At 44.2% G+C, this 13,309-nt stretch overlaps 1 protein-coding gene across 4 annotated transcripts in view; it reads left to right on the top strand.

The window, feature by feature from the left end:
- Nucleotides 1-13,309, top strand: part of FAM65B (family with sequence similarity 65, member B) — a 240,901-nt gene that overhangs the window by 133,158 nt on the left and 94,434 nt on the right. The window contains exon 1 of one of the 4 annotated variants that reach the window (XM_011962804.1): nt 1-197. The exons of the other annotated variants lie outside the window; for them this stretch is intronic. The gene's annotated coding sequence lies outside the window, so the exon portion shown is untranslated. The remainder of the gene's footprint in view (nt 198-13,309) is intronic. 4 annotated transcript variants of the gene reach the window in all.

Below are 13,309 nucleotides of genomic sequence, written 5' to 3'. Positions count from 1 at the left end.
GCAGCCGGCGCGGGGGACAGCTCGCGTCCACCCGACTGCCTCCCGAGGTCCCCTTCACCCAAGTGAGCGAGCTCAGGCTATATGCAAAGTCGGAGGTGCGGGCAGCTCCGGGTATTGCATTGGTGCGGAGGCTTTTACATGCCATGCCAGGGAACCTTGAGTGTGCCCCTGACATGACAAGGAGCCGTCGTCGTTAGGTAGGTTTACCTTTTCATTTCTCCTTTTTAGCTTCTGATTTTGCTTGCAACCCGGTGAGGTCTGTGTGGGGAGGGGTGTCCTCGACTTGAATGAGCGTTGCATGCTAAGCAGCTGTTGAAACTGGAGCGTCCTCGGCTTCCACCACCCTGGTGGGTTCGGGCATCTGAAGCCCGCAGGGTACGGTCGGGAAGTTGCTAAGCGAAAGGGGCACGCGCACTTTTTGCAAGCAGAACTGAAGGATGCCCTGGAGAGTGGAGGAACGGGCCAAGGTTAGAGGGGCCCACAGCATTGCCCGGCATTGGGACATTTCTGGGGCGAGGAAGCGCCGGGCCCTGGGAGTCAGGGAGGGGTGTGTGTGCGAGCGCCCCCAGATGGGAGTCCTGGGTGGCCCCCTGGCACGGAACGACTTCGGCATTCGCAGAGCCTATGGGGAATCCAGCTCAGGGCTGGGATGGCAGTCTCAAGGGTCTTCACTTGCCCCCGGGCTGCCCGATTGAGCTGGACTATGACCCAGCTCCTTCCTCACCGTGTGTGAATTCCAAATTGGCCAGGTGGAATGGGAGGATGAGAATTGGGAAGAGGGGCAAGAAAGGAAAAAATGTGTTGCTTTGATGCCGACCTGTGTCTGGAAAGATGGGGGGAGGGGATGCACCTGAGGACAGGAGCACCCTAGCAGGTGTCCGTGGCGTGGGAGGGGGAGCTGGCCAGGCGGAGCATGTGCAGCTCTCTTGCCCGAGACGATGACCTTCTAGCTCCCTCTCACAGGGCAGTGGGCAGCAGATAGAGACCCCTCACGTTCGAAGGGAGTAGGTGCATTTTGAAATTAGGTAAGCAGAAGTCATCAGGTGCTAAGGTGGCAGAGGTGCTGTGAGAAGTGACAGCTCCCTGGAGAGCAAGTGGAAAAGCGGGAGAATCGGGCTAATTCTGCGGGGATGGGGGTGGCGCAGAGTGAGATTGGTAGGCTCCTAGGTCCTTGTCTTGGAGATACCTACATGTTGCTTGAGTGACTGAGGAAAAATGTTCAAGCTTTAGATCTGGGAAAACAGTTGTGACTGCCTTAAAATAAATGTTGGAGCTGTTTCCTCCCTGCTCCCCACTTCTTACCCTCTTATGTCCACACACTTGGTAGAAAGTCTAGGATTGTGACTAATCACTGCCCCCATTCTGAAGAAATTGTACTTGGCCATCTCTATGGGACTGGGAGCATCCTGTGTGAGCATCTGCCCGATTGTTACCTGACACACAATCATTTCTTCCCTTTTGTTTTCTATCGGGTCTGTCTTGCTCTAAGAGTATACCCACCTCCTTCCCTCCCCTACCCGGGTATTCCCACTCACTCAATTCCCCTCTTCCCCTTGCTCCTCCAGCCATTTTGGACCAGCCTCTGAGCTTGCCCACTCACACCATCTACCTTCATCAAATTGTATTTTAGCTGCTGTCACAAGCAGGGGATGTCAGCCATGAACTCTCCGAGACCCAGCACCATCAAGGCTATTCTCCAGTGGTTAATTAGGAAGCATCAGTAGTTATCCTTCTGTAGGAACAAACTGCAGGGATGTGCCAACTTAGGGTAACAGGGGCTTGAGGAACTCCCCTATCTGAAGCCTCCATCTCCCAGCACTCAGGATTAGCTTTCGGTGCTCAGCTTCCCCTTCAGTTACAATAGTGTCAAATTGTGTCTTTTCCCCAGGAAGGTAATGCATCTGCCTGTCCAAAAATTTACTACATCCAAACATCTGAAAACTTGAACACTGGAGAATCTGTTTAGTAAAAACATACTGCATATGTTGCTTTTCCAAAGGACCCCCCAGTTGCTGTTGCTTCCCTCTTCCTCTGACACTCTAATGTGAGATTTCTCTTTGAATATTTTATCCTCAGTATAAATATAAAGAAATACCAAGCTAGAGAGAGGGAAGACCAAAAGCATGCACTAGGGACTTGCATAGAATTCTGATTACCAAAACACAATTCCAGAAATGGCTCTCCTTCCTTTTGTTAACTGCAAACTGAAGTTATTTCCCGCAGACAAGGGACCCACCCAAGGTTGACCTGGAGAAGCCAAGGAGGCTGGGGGTGGGTGGAGGAAGATATTTATATCTGTGGGTCTTGTTAGCTAAACTCGCATAAAAATTCTGCTCTTTAATATTGATACCCATTGACCTGGGGCCCTGCTAATGACTGCCAAGTGTCCTTCCCTAAATCTGAGGTCACTAAAGTGGAAACACCCCTATTATGATAAAACCCCACAGCCCAACTGTTATATCAACCACATGCCCACTTCTAAGTATTACCAAGACACTTCTCTCTTACATTTTGTGTTAATTCACAGATTATTGGTTCACCCCTCTGTCAAGAGACTAAAATATAGACAAAGGCAACTGTGCAGGGTGAATAGCACAGATTTCAGATTTTATATTAAATAGCTGAATTGTACATACAACAGTGCCTTGGGTTGAAGGGTTTGCAAACTAGAGTTTTATTTAATCATTTATTGCATTCAATAGATTATCTGTTTTCATTCTGAAAAGAAGTCAGAAGTCTAAAAACAGTTCCTTGCTTTTCTTGGGAGGAAGTGGTGATAGAAGTGAAAGTCCCTTTTATTTACACAATGGGTGCTCCTCAGGGCAATGGCAGATTTGACTTTCTACTTGGGCTTCCTGCATCGGTGGTCCTGTGAGCAGGGCCTCGTGTTTGTGAAGAGCTCCTTTACCAGGGTTATTTTCATCTGCCAAGCTGAGCTCCATGAGCTAGGAGAGATAGACAGCTTGTGTTTGTGGCCATTCAACCAGAAAAGAATACCAGCTGAAAACAGACAATGGAGCAAGGGAATTGGGGTGGGGGTGGGGAGAGGAGGTACAGATAGCTCAGTCGCTCATAATTGGCTCCCCAAAGGCAAACCTAGGTGTAGAATGGTGTCATAAAGCAGTTGTCATGTAAACACCCTGCAATGTGATTATTAGATCTGTTCAGAAAAGGAGAATGATCATGAGTATATGCCTTTTCATCTGGAAGGAGCCCTTCTTTTAGCTTTGTTTCTTCATTTCATTTACTTACAGGCAGTTTCTTGAAACGACATTTTTCCCCTGAAAATGAGAACCTCACTGTTATGCGTATGGAAGCCTTCAAGTTGATTCAATTGAACAAAATCACTCAATGCATCATGTATCTCCAGAGAATTAAGCATGAAACCCTCACATGTCCTCTTCCCTCTTCTGTGTCTCCTCTCTGCAGCCACCAGCTTCTTCTGTAGGTTCATGGCCCAGGTGTTTGTCTTGTTTTGTTTTGCTTTTTGGTCACAGTAAACTCATCTCACTTAGGTTGGAAACATTCCCTAGAAATAATCAATGTTTTCCTGAGTGCAGCAGGCTATCTAGAAAAAAGATTATTTACACATGGCCCTGTGCTGGATTTAATTCCCTCAAAGGAAACCCAGAACACTGTGAAGAAAAGAAGCTGCTCCAATTTGTTTTATTGTGCATTGTTTACATGAACTGATGAGTGCTGTGTGGAGGGGATGAATGTTTTCACAAGTTCATTACATTAATTAAAAAGGAAATTAGATTTTTTTTCAACAGTGAAAGCAAATGAGGTGCAATATTTCTATGTTGTGTTCCATTAGATCAAAATGAGTTCTCTACCAGACCAAGGAGAGAGGAGTCTCAAAGGAAGTATTTTTTACACCGTTTAGCATTCTAAAACTGATTTGCAATCATTTTTAATTCTGAGGTGGATTTTAAGTTCAAGTCTGTAATGTTATATAATTTAGGAGAATCCCACTTTTGTTTCAATTTAAGCATATGTTTACTGGGCAATTATTCTAAGGTCTGGACAAAGTTAGATATCTCATTCAACATAAAAGTATAATATATTGGCCGGGTGCAGTGGCGCACACCTGTAATCCTAGCATTTTAAGAGGCTAAGGTGGGACGATCACTTGAATCCAGGAGTTTGAGACCAGCCTGAGTAACATGGTGAAAACCCATCTCAGAAAGGGAAGGGAAGAGAAAGGGAGGGGAGGGGAAGGGAGGGAAGGGAAAATTAGCCAGACATGGTGGCGCATGCTTGTAGTCTCAGCTACTCTGGAAGCTGAGGTGGGAGGATCACTTGAGCCTGGAAGGTCGAGGCTACAGTGAGCAGAGATAATGCCACTGTACTGCAGCCTAGGTGACAGAGTGAAGCCCTGAAGAAAAAGAAAACGTGTAAGATATTGATTATACCTTCTAGGGAGCACAGTCTGGTGGAGAAGTAGGAGGAGCACAGTTGAGTTGGATAGTGTGCTGTGGGTGACTGGATGTCCTGGTTTGCCCCATAGACACCTGTTGTTGCAGCATAATTATTAATAGCACCACCTTTCACTCAGAAGTGTTGCAATCACATAGTCACCCTAGAGGAAAGGACTATGAGAGGTCAGAGGAAGAAAGCTGTGGTTGGAGTAGTCAATGAAGATTTCATTCATGTGCCTATTCTAAGATTACAAGTAAACGGAAAGGAAAAGGGAGTATTTACCAGACAAAAAGACTGGGAAGACTGTGAGCTCCCTGAAGGCACAGAGGAACTGTTTTGTTTGTTCCTCTATCCTTGGGACTTGCATGCTGCCTACCCAATGGTAGGTATCAACTATTAACTAACTGCCTGTGAACCTAGATTTAAGATCAAGACTGAAGGTAGGAAAGTTAGGGACAGTCAAAAGGCATGTCTCGCAAGGAAGGTCAGATAAGAACAGCTGTGAAACAAGGCTACTATTAATGATGATACTAGAACAAGGTTGGCCAATGACCATACCGAAAACCAACTTTATGTACAGAAAAACAACAGTGTCTTTTAATTCTTTCTTGTATTTGCCTCTTAACTTTTGGGTTTAATGTTACTGGCCTTTACCTCTACCCCTAGAAGTGATCTCTTCCTTCTCAAACAAATTGTTTTGGATGTTAAATGAAGAAACAATGACTCTATTCTCTTCAAGCTTGTCTCCTTCTGACCTTGGCTTCGAGGTGAGCTCTTGGAAGGAAGGCAAGGGCAGGAAAATGGGGAGAGTACCTGAGAAATACAAAAGCAAGGCAGAGAAACACTAAAAGCACCCGTGATTTTCCTCCTCCTACTAGGAGAAATAAATTCAAAGTGACAGTTTCCGGGAGCTCCTGGAGCTAGTGCAACTCCCAAGAGGTCAATCCCAGTATGACATTTGATTTCTCTACTTTTTGCTACATATGAAGTCCTGGAATGACTTGGCCTTGGCCTTAGCTGTGACAGTCTACCTTCCAATTAATGTATACTCACACTAGGTGCCCTGCTGATATGCAGAGGTTCAAGGTTAACCTACCCTATGTGAAGATTCCAAGATAACTACCAGCTATAACCCTTGAATTGCAGTGCCCTACTTTTAGTTCATAAGGTTATTGGCAGCATTTTAGCCATTTTGATCTGTATCCTCCCAAGTTCTCATCTAACCTAGAGTTTTCTCAGTGATGCTTCATCCTGAGAAATAAGTGGAGCTTACAAAAAAAGAGAGATGAAGCTGAGGTGATGGACACCCACAGGTGATCCAACATTCATCAGGGCTCAGTTGCAGAGAACAGAATCTACTCAGCAGAAAGGATCTAAAATAAAATGGGTTACAGGATGGTTGGACCAGGAAGGCCAACTAAACACTCTCTAAGTTGAAGGATGAGGAAACACACTCTAGGTTGAGCTTTTTGGAACACCTAAGAAAAGTACATTGTAAAACAGGGCTACTGGAGCCACTGTCTAACCTATACTCAAGAAGCTGTGCACTGGCTGGGCACGGTGGCTTACACCTGTAATCCCAGCACTTGGGGAGGCCAAGGAGGGTGGATCATTGGAGGTCAGGGATTTGAGACCAGCCTGGCCAACATGGTGAAGCCTCATCTCTACTAAAAATACAAAAATTAACTGGGCACAGTGGTATACACCTGTAACCCCAGCTACTTGGGAGGCTGAAGTAGGAGAATCATTTGAACCTGAGAGGCAGAGGTAGCAGTGAGCAGAGATCACACCACTGCACTCCAGCCTGGGCAACAAATTGAGACTCCATCTCCAAAAACAAAAGACTACCATTAGCGTGGTCAGGAAAAAGCCAGCCAGGAAGCCACTACAGAAAAAGCAGATACTCCATGAAGGTCATGAAGGTGGCTGCCAGCAGTGACAATAGAAGAAGCAGAAATCTGCTATGGTAGGCAAAATAATGCACATCCGACCCCCAAAGATGTCCATGTCCTAATGCCTGGAACCTGTGACTATGTCACCCTACATAGCAAAAGGGACTTCGTAGATGTGATTAAGTCAAGGACTTGACAGTATCCTGGATTACCCAGTTGGGCCCAACCTAATTCTATTTGTCCTTAAAAACAGAGAACCTTCCCCTGCTGTGTCAGAGGGAATGTGACTATGGAAGAAAGATCAGGGAGATGGAACATTGCTGACTTTGAAGATAGAGGAAGGAGCCACAAGGAAAGGAATACAGGTGACCTCTAGAAGCTAGAAAGGGCAGGGAAACAGATTTTCTCCTCAAACCGCCATAAGGGAACACAGACCTGCCAACACCTTGATTTTAGTCCAGTGAGACCCATTTTAGACTTCTGTCCTCCAGAACTGTAAATATGTGTCATTTTCACTTTAAGCCAGTAAAATTGTGGCAATTTGTTACAGCAGCCATCTGAAACTCATATACATAAGCCTTGCCCTCGCTTCTACCTTCAATCTTGTGCAAGTGCATTTGACAGAGACCCTCAACTCACACATGGAATCCTAGTTGCAGGGGATTCTGGGCAGTGCAGTTTTCAGCTTCCCAGCTCCAGTAAGGAAGGCAGCAAAAAGGGGTTGGGACGATGCTGAGTGCCAATCACTGTATCCGGTGCAGCTGCCACTGAAAGTCATGAGGAACTCGGGGAGCTGCAGGTGTATGTCCATGGCACGATCCTTCTCTGAGGGACAGTAGCATGTGGCAGAACACAAGTAGATGCCTGAGATTTTTAGGAAGTTTAACAAGTGTTAAGTCATTAAGATACAAAGGGGAGGTAGGGGAGAGGCATCAGAATAGTTGCCTGTTTTACCACATTAGAAGTTACTCTCTGGAGGATACCCCAATTAACCTTGATATAATTATTATTTATTGTGTGCCTGTTTCAAAATATCTCATGTATCCCCTAAATATACACACCTACTGTGTACCCATAAAAATTTAAAAATAAATAAGTTAAAAAAAAAAACAAAAGTTGCTATCTGGAGATTAAGGAGAGATCTTATGTAAGTATCCATATCAGGGATAAATATTGACTTTCTGCAATTTAACCTTTAACTACTTACAGCCCGTCCATATGGCAGATTGGCAGATTATATTTTCCCAAAGATGCCTTCAGTAATAACTCCCACCCCACATGATCTTTCAATAAAGTGACTCTGATATATTGAGAGATGGGCGTTTATTTTCTCTCCCCTCAAAACTGTGGCTTTCTCAGTCAATAGAGAATGTGATTTCTAAGGCTAGATCATAAAAGAACATTCAACTTCTACCTTACTGGTTGGAATACTAACTCTTGAAGTTATCAGCTGCCATGCAAGCGGTCTGACTATCCTGAGACTACCATGCTAGGAGGAAGCCCAAGCTACCTCTCTATGATCACATAGAGAGAACAGAGAAGATGAGAAAGAGGAAGATGCCTGGCCAGCCCCTAGCTCCTCCAAACCCTGCTGTTCGTGTCCAGCCACCATCTGACTGAGGAGAGACCCTGAGCCAGAACTGTCTGGCAGAGGCCTTCCCAATTCCTGACTCACTGCTGTTGTTTCAGGCCACTACATTTTGGAATGATTTGTCACACAGCAATAAATAACTAGATTGGTTTATATGGCCAGACACAGAAAAAGGTCAAATATGACCACAGTCTTGTGTTATTCCTATCAAATTTCTTCCCTGTGAGGTAAATAACATGATAGTAGCAGTCACAGAACAGCCAAATCTAAAGCTCACCTTCTCCTCCTGCAGAATATTGGTCTAAGAAATCCATTCTTAAATTGTATATTAGAAGCAAACTCTTGCACATTTTCGTTGGTTTGTCGGGGGAGGATTTGGGAAAATGGAGTTGGTACCATGGAGAAGGAGTTTAGTTTCAAACTGGCTAACCTAGCATGTGAACAAACAGGAATCCAAATAACTTCTTTTCAAAGCAGAGCTGTCTCAATGTAGCAAGTATAGGTAGTACAAACCATACTTCAGGAAGTGCCCTCAAATTGGGGGCCCACTTAGGAGATGGAGAAAAAGAGAAGAAAAGAGTGCCAGTAAGAAAAAGTGCCAGTCACGGTGACTTGCTCCTGTAATCCCTGCACTTTGATATGCTGAGGCGAGTGGATTGCCTGAGGTCAGGAGTTCGAGACCAGCCTGGCCAACATGGTAAAACTCAGGCTCTACTAAAAATACAAACAAATTAGCTGGGCGTGGTGGCGGGTGCCTGTAATCCCAGCTACTCAGAAGGCTGAGGCAGGAGAATCACTTGAACCCAGGAGACAGAGGTTGCAGTGAGCCGAGATCGCGCTACTGCACTATAGCCTGGGCAACAAGAGTGAAATTCTATCTCAAAAAAAAAAAAGCGAAACAAGGAAAGAAAAAGAAAAAGTAATTGGATTAACGACTATGCTCTGACACCTGCAGTACATTCTGCCACAGCTGGCGATCCCTTACTTCCTCCAGCCAGCTGACTGCTGCTGTTTCCTTTTCTACCACTTCTTTTTTTTTCTTTCTTTCTTTCTTTTTTTTTTTTTTTGAGAGGGAGTCTCGCTGTGTCACCCAGGCTGGAGTGCAGTGGCTTGATCTCGGCTCACTGCAAGCTCCGCCTCCCATGTTCACGCCATTCTCCTGCCACAGCCTCCCGAGTAGCTGGGACTACAGGCGTCCGCCACCACGCCCGGCTAATTTTTTGTATTTTTAGTAGAGACGGGGTTTCACTGTGGTCTGGATCTCCTGACCTCACGATCCGCCCGCCTTGGCCTCCCAAAGTGCTAGGAATACAGGCGTGAGCCACCGCGCCCGGCCCTTTTCTACCACTTCTCTTCTGCACACCCCTTCTTCTTTGATACCTAAAGTCGGCTGTTCCTCAAGTTTAAATTCAAGGTCCAGTTGAGGATAGTCATCACGATACTTTAGTCCAAGTGATAGTGCCTTATATCTCTGTGGATTTTTGCAGTTTTCAACAACTTTTACAACCATGGTCTCATTTAAACCACAGAACAACCCTGTGATGTAACATCGATGTCTCTAGTTTCACAAATTAGGAAACCAAACGAATGGATTAGCTGGTTAGTGCTGAGATGTTCTGACTCCTCACTGGGGGCTCTCCACCCCGGGAGGTCCACTCGGCCAGCCTGGAGGCAGCAAAAAACAGTGTTTCTCTGAAGGGAGGAGAGGTGATTTGTTCTGCCTGCCGTCCCTCTTCAGTCACCAAAGTGTGGCCTATTCGAAGTATGACCATTTTCTCTTACAACATGACTAATGTCCTCAGTTGGACACTTGGTTTTGCAAATGGAAACCTGCCCCTGTAATGACATAAAGGTCAAGAATTGCTCCCTTTTCAGGCTCCCATGACATTCCAAAAAAAGTTTGCCCTTTGAATTTTGTCATAATGGTCTTTGGCCTAAAATAGGATAGAAATGGCACGTGGTGTTTCTTTTTTAAGGGTCATTTTTTTTTTCCAGATCCTCAATGTGTATTTCTTCACATTAGGATGTTTTCCAGATGTAATTTTTGTTTTGTTTTGGTTTTGTTCTTTGGTTGTCACAAAATGGCTCTTTCCCTCACTGATGGAAAAAAATAGCCAAAGCAGAAAGGGACTAAGGGGCCGCATTAACTCAAGATGTTTTCATAAATGTGAATATACAGTAATTAGGCTAAAGGTACTGGAAAAGGCCCTATTGAAAGGATGCATAGTTTTTCATGTCGGGGACTCGTTTCACTCCTTTATAATCCAGCTGGGGGAGTATAAGCCTAGCCAAGCCTGGCACATAAGATGCTACATATGGTAAAAATGACCTTCCCTCTATCATCTCCCTTTAGGTGAATCATAGGATCCTGAGTATAAGTACAGAGGCAAGGCCTTCCTGGGCACAAGAGGAGTTTGAAGCCATTGAAATTTTCAAAAAATAAATACGAAGTCTAAGGCAGGTATGGTGGTCTGTGCTTGTAGTCCCAGCTACTCCAGAGGCTGAGGTGAGAAGATCATTTGAGCCCAGGAGTTCACGTCCAGCTCTGACAAGTCCTTCTCTTAAAACAACAACAACGACAAAAAGTAAGACCAAAAAACCCAACAAAGAAATGCAAATTCTGAATTACAGATATGTGTACACATATCTCATATTGCATATTGACAGAAAGCTACAGAGCCTCACTCTGTCACCCAGACTGGAGCACAGTGGCCAGATCACAGCTCAATGCAGCCTCAATCTCCTGGGCTAAAGCAATCCTCCCACTTCAGCCTCCTGAGTAGCTGGGACCACAGGCTCATGCCACCACACCCAACTAAGTTTTGTATTTTTTGTAGAGATGGGGTTTCACCACGTTGGCCTGGCTGGTCTCGAACTCCTGGGCTCAAGCATCTCCCTGCGTCAGCCTCCCAAAGTGCTGGGATTACAGATGGGAGCCACCACGCCTAGCCAAGCTTCTCATACAATGAAACACCCAATACAAATAAACATGTTTTATATTATTATAAAAGTAATAGTTATCACTAAATATCACTAAACAGCATTGCTAATGTGCCAGGTACATGTACTAATTCATTGGGTGCTCATAACACCCTGAGGTAATTACTCCATTTTATAGATGAGAGAATGGAGGTTCTGAAAAATTACTAAGAGGCAGAGCTTGGTTCTAAACCTAGGCCGTCTGGCATCAGAGTCTGGGCTGTGCTGCGGCTGTGGATGTAAATACACAGACTCCAAATTCAGAGCCACAGTTCCCACAGCAACTGCCAGTTTGTAGCATGTTCGAAAAGCCCGAGTTCTCCCACATAACTTAGCTGAGTTGTGGCTGCCAGATCTTTTGGCTTAGCAACTCGAAACAGAGACTGTCCACGCAGGCTGAGGTTCTCCGTTGCTATCAAGGCGTTAATGAGACTCTTCAGGCTCCTATTATAATCAAGAAGAAGATTTTTCACATCCTCTATCTGCGAGGTTCATTATTCCAGCTGGGTAAGCAGTGTGTCTGCAAAGATGCCCTATCATCGGGAAATGAAATGGGCACTTTTTCTCCAAGTAAGCAATGCATCCTGATAAATAACGCCATGTCAGTGGCGTGCCTTCTCCTTCCTCTTGCAAACGATTGATGCCTCAGAGATCTGATCAACCCCACAAAAGGGAAAGGAAATGGAGAAAAAACAAACCTGAGAGAATAAAGGAATCATTCCTTGTCTTTTGTGAGGACTTTTGTCTGATCCGTGCCCACATGTAAAGTATCCCTTGATCAATTTTGTCTGAATTACTGAATGTAGGAAAACAAGCTCATTGTTAATTCATGCAGTTTTAATTTATGCATAGGAGAATTATGCAGGATAATTACCTGCAGTTGAAGGAAAATGAATAGTGTCAGATGTGGTTAATTCACGCATGGTTTACCCTTCTATCTCTCTATCAGAAAAGATTTAAAGTGGTAACCAATCTGAATGATATGCAAAATTGCATTGGTTTGCTAAGTAGAAGTATTTTTCTTTCTTTGATTTGCATCACAAATAGAGTTCTCGGATTTGGACTGACTAGATTTGAATATAATTTCCAGAACAATAGCTGTGATTCACTGACTTAACTCATATTTTATCTTTTCCAGAAGTGCCCATTTTTCAAATCAGTGCAAGAGAAGTTATCTTCATGGGCCCCATGTTAGCCTGAGTACAACTTCCTTTATGGGGATAATTCAATGGGAATGATGAGTATTTCCTTTATTAAGATTTATGGGAGATTTACAGTAATGATCACATTACTTGTTCCCACATTGTCCCTGAACCTCCATGATCCAGTGGCTTCCAAAAACTGAAACAAACAGCTGGAACAAATTATGGGGCAATGAATGGACATCAGTGGAAATTTCTCTGTGACTTTTGTCAAGCAATAGATAGCTGCTAAAGCCTCTTTGAACTCACGCCTAGTAATTGAGAGAAGACTAAGAAGAGGTGGTTCGAATTTACTGAAAAAAAAAAAAAAAAAAAAACTACTCCCTGATGCTGACTTGAGACAGGTTAGAATAATGAACAATTTTAAAAGGAGAATACCAGTATCAAAAGGAAGAGCCAGAGAAAGTAAGTATGTTCTTGTTATGACAGAGCAGTAAATTTTACTCTGAGCGGCCTTGTAACCAGGCAGAAAGGGGAACATGGGAAGTTATCACCTAAGTTACTGCTAGCAGAAAGATGGGCATACAAAATACAGCAGTTCCTTAAAGGACACATTCCCTTAGTGATGAACTGTAAAAGTAATATCTTATATGGGAACATATACACGGGAGGTTAAATTGAGCTGGTTCATTGCAGTGAAGTTCAAGAGTCAACACCTTGCGCGTTGATCTTCATTCTTATTTTCTTATCCCTCCATCAAGCTCTCTAAAGATCCAAAAAAGGCCAACCAAAGGCAATTTCACGAAGAGAAAAAGGAAGATCTCTATTTGGCCCTCAATAGCCCTTTTTTGAGAAAAAGTGATACAACTTATCTAAGGCAACTTTACTTGCCATAATCAGATTTTATCTGCAGAAAATATTAGCAGGGTGAGTTGAAGATGACTTACTCCTTGCCCCAGACCCCCTCACAGAGGAGCTCAGCTTAGACAATGGAGTTACAACTTCATAATAATCTTATTACTGTGCCAGAACTTGCCGCTTCAGGTTACAGGTTCTAGTAAGACCAACTTAATTAGGAAAACATAGCAAAGCATAAAAACACAAAGCTTTGTTTAGATAAGGCCATTTGTCTTTTTACCCTTGACCTTAGTGATGATGATGATAATAATAGGATAAGAGGTGTCATTTAACTGAGTGCATACTTTGTGCCTAGCACTACACTTTGGCTTGATTTTCTTTCCTTCCTCCCTCCCTCCCTTCCTTCCTTCCCTCCCTCCCTCCTT

This window comes from Colobus angolensis, unplaced genomic scaffold (assembly GCF_000951035.1).
Source record: "Colobus angolensis palliatus isolate OR3802 unplaced genomic scaffold, Cang.pa_1.0 Scaffold6, whole genome shotgun sequence".
In the NCBI taxonomy this organism is placed as follows: domain Eukaryota; kingdom Metazoa; phylum Chordata; class Mammalia; order Primates; family Cercopithecidae; genus Colobus; species Colobus angolensis.
This window is presented reverse-complemented; position numbering and strand designations above follow the sequence as displayed.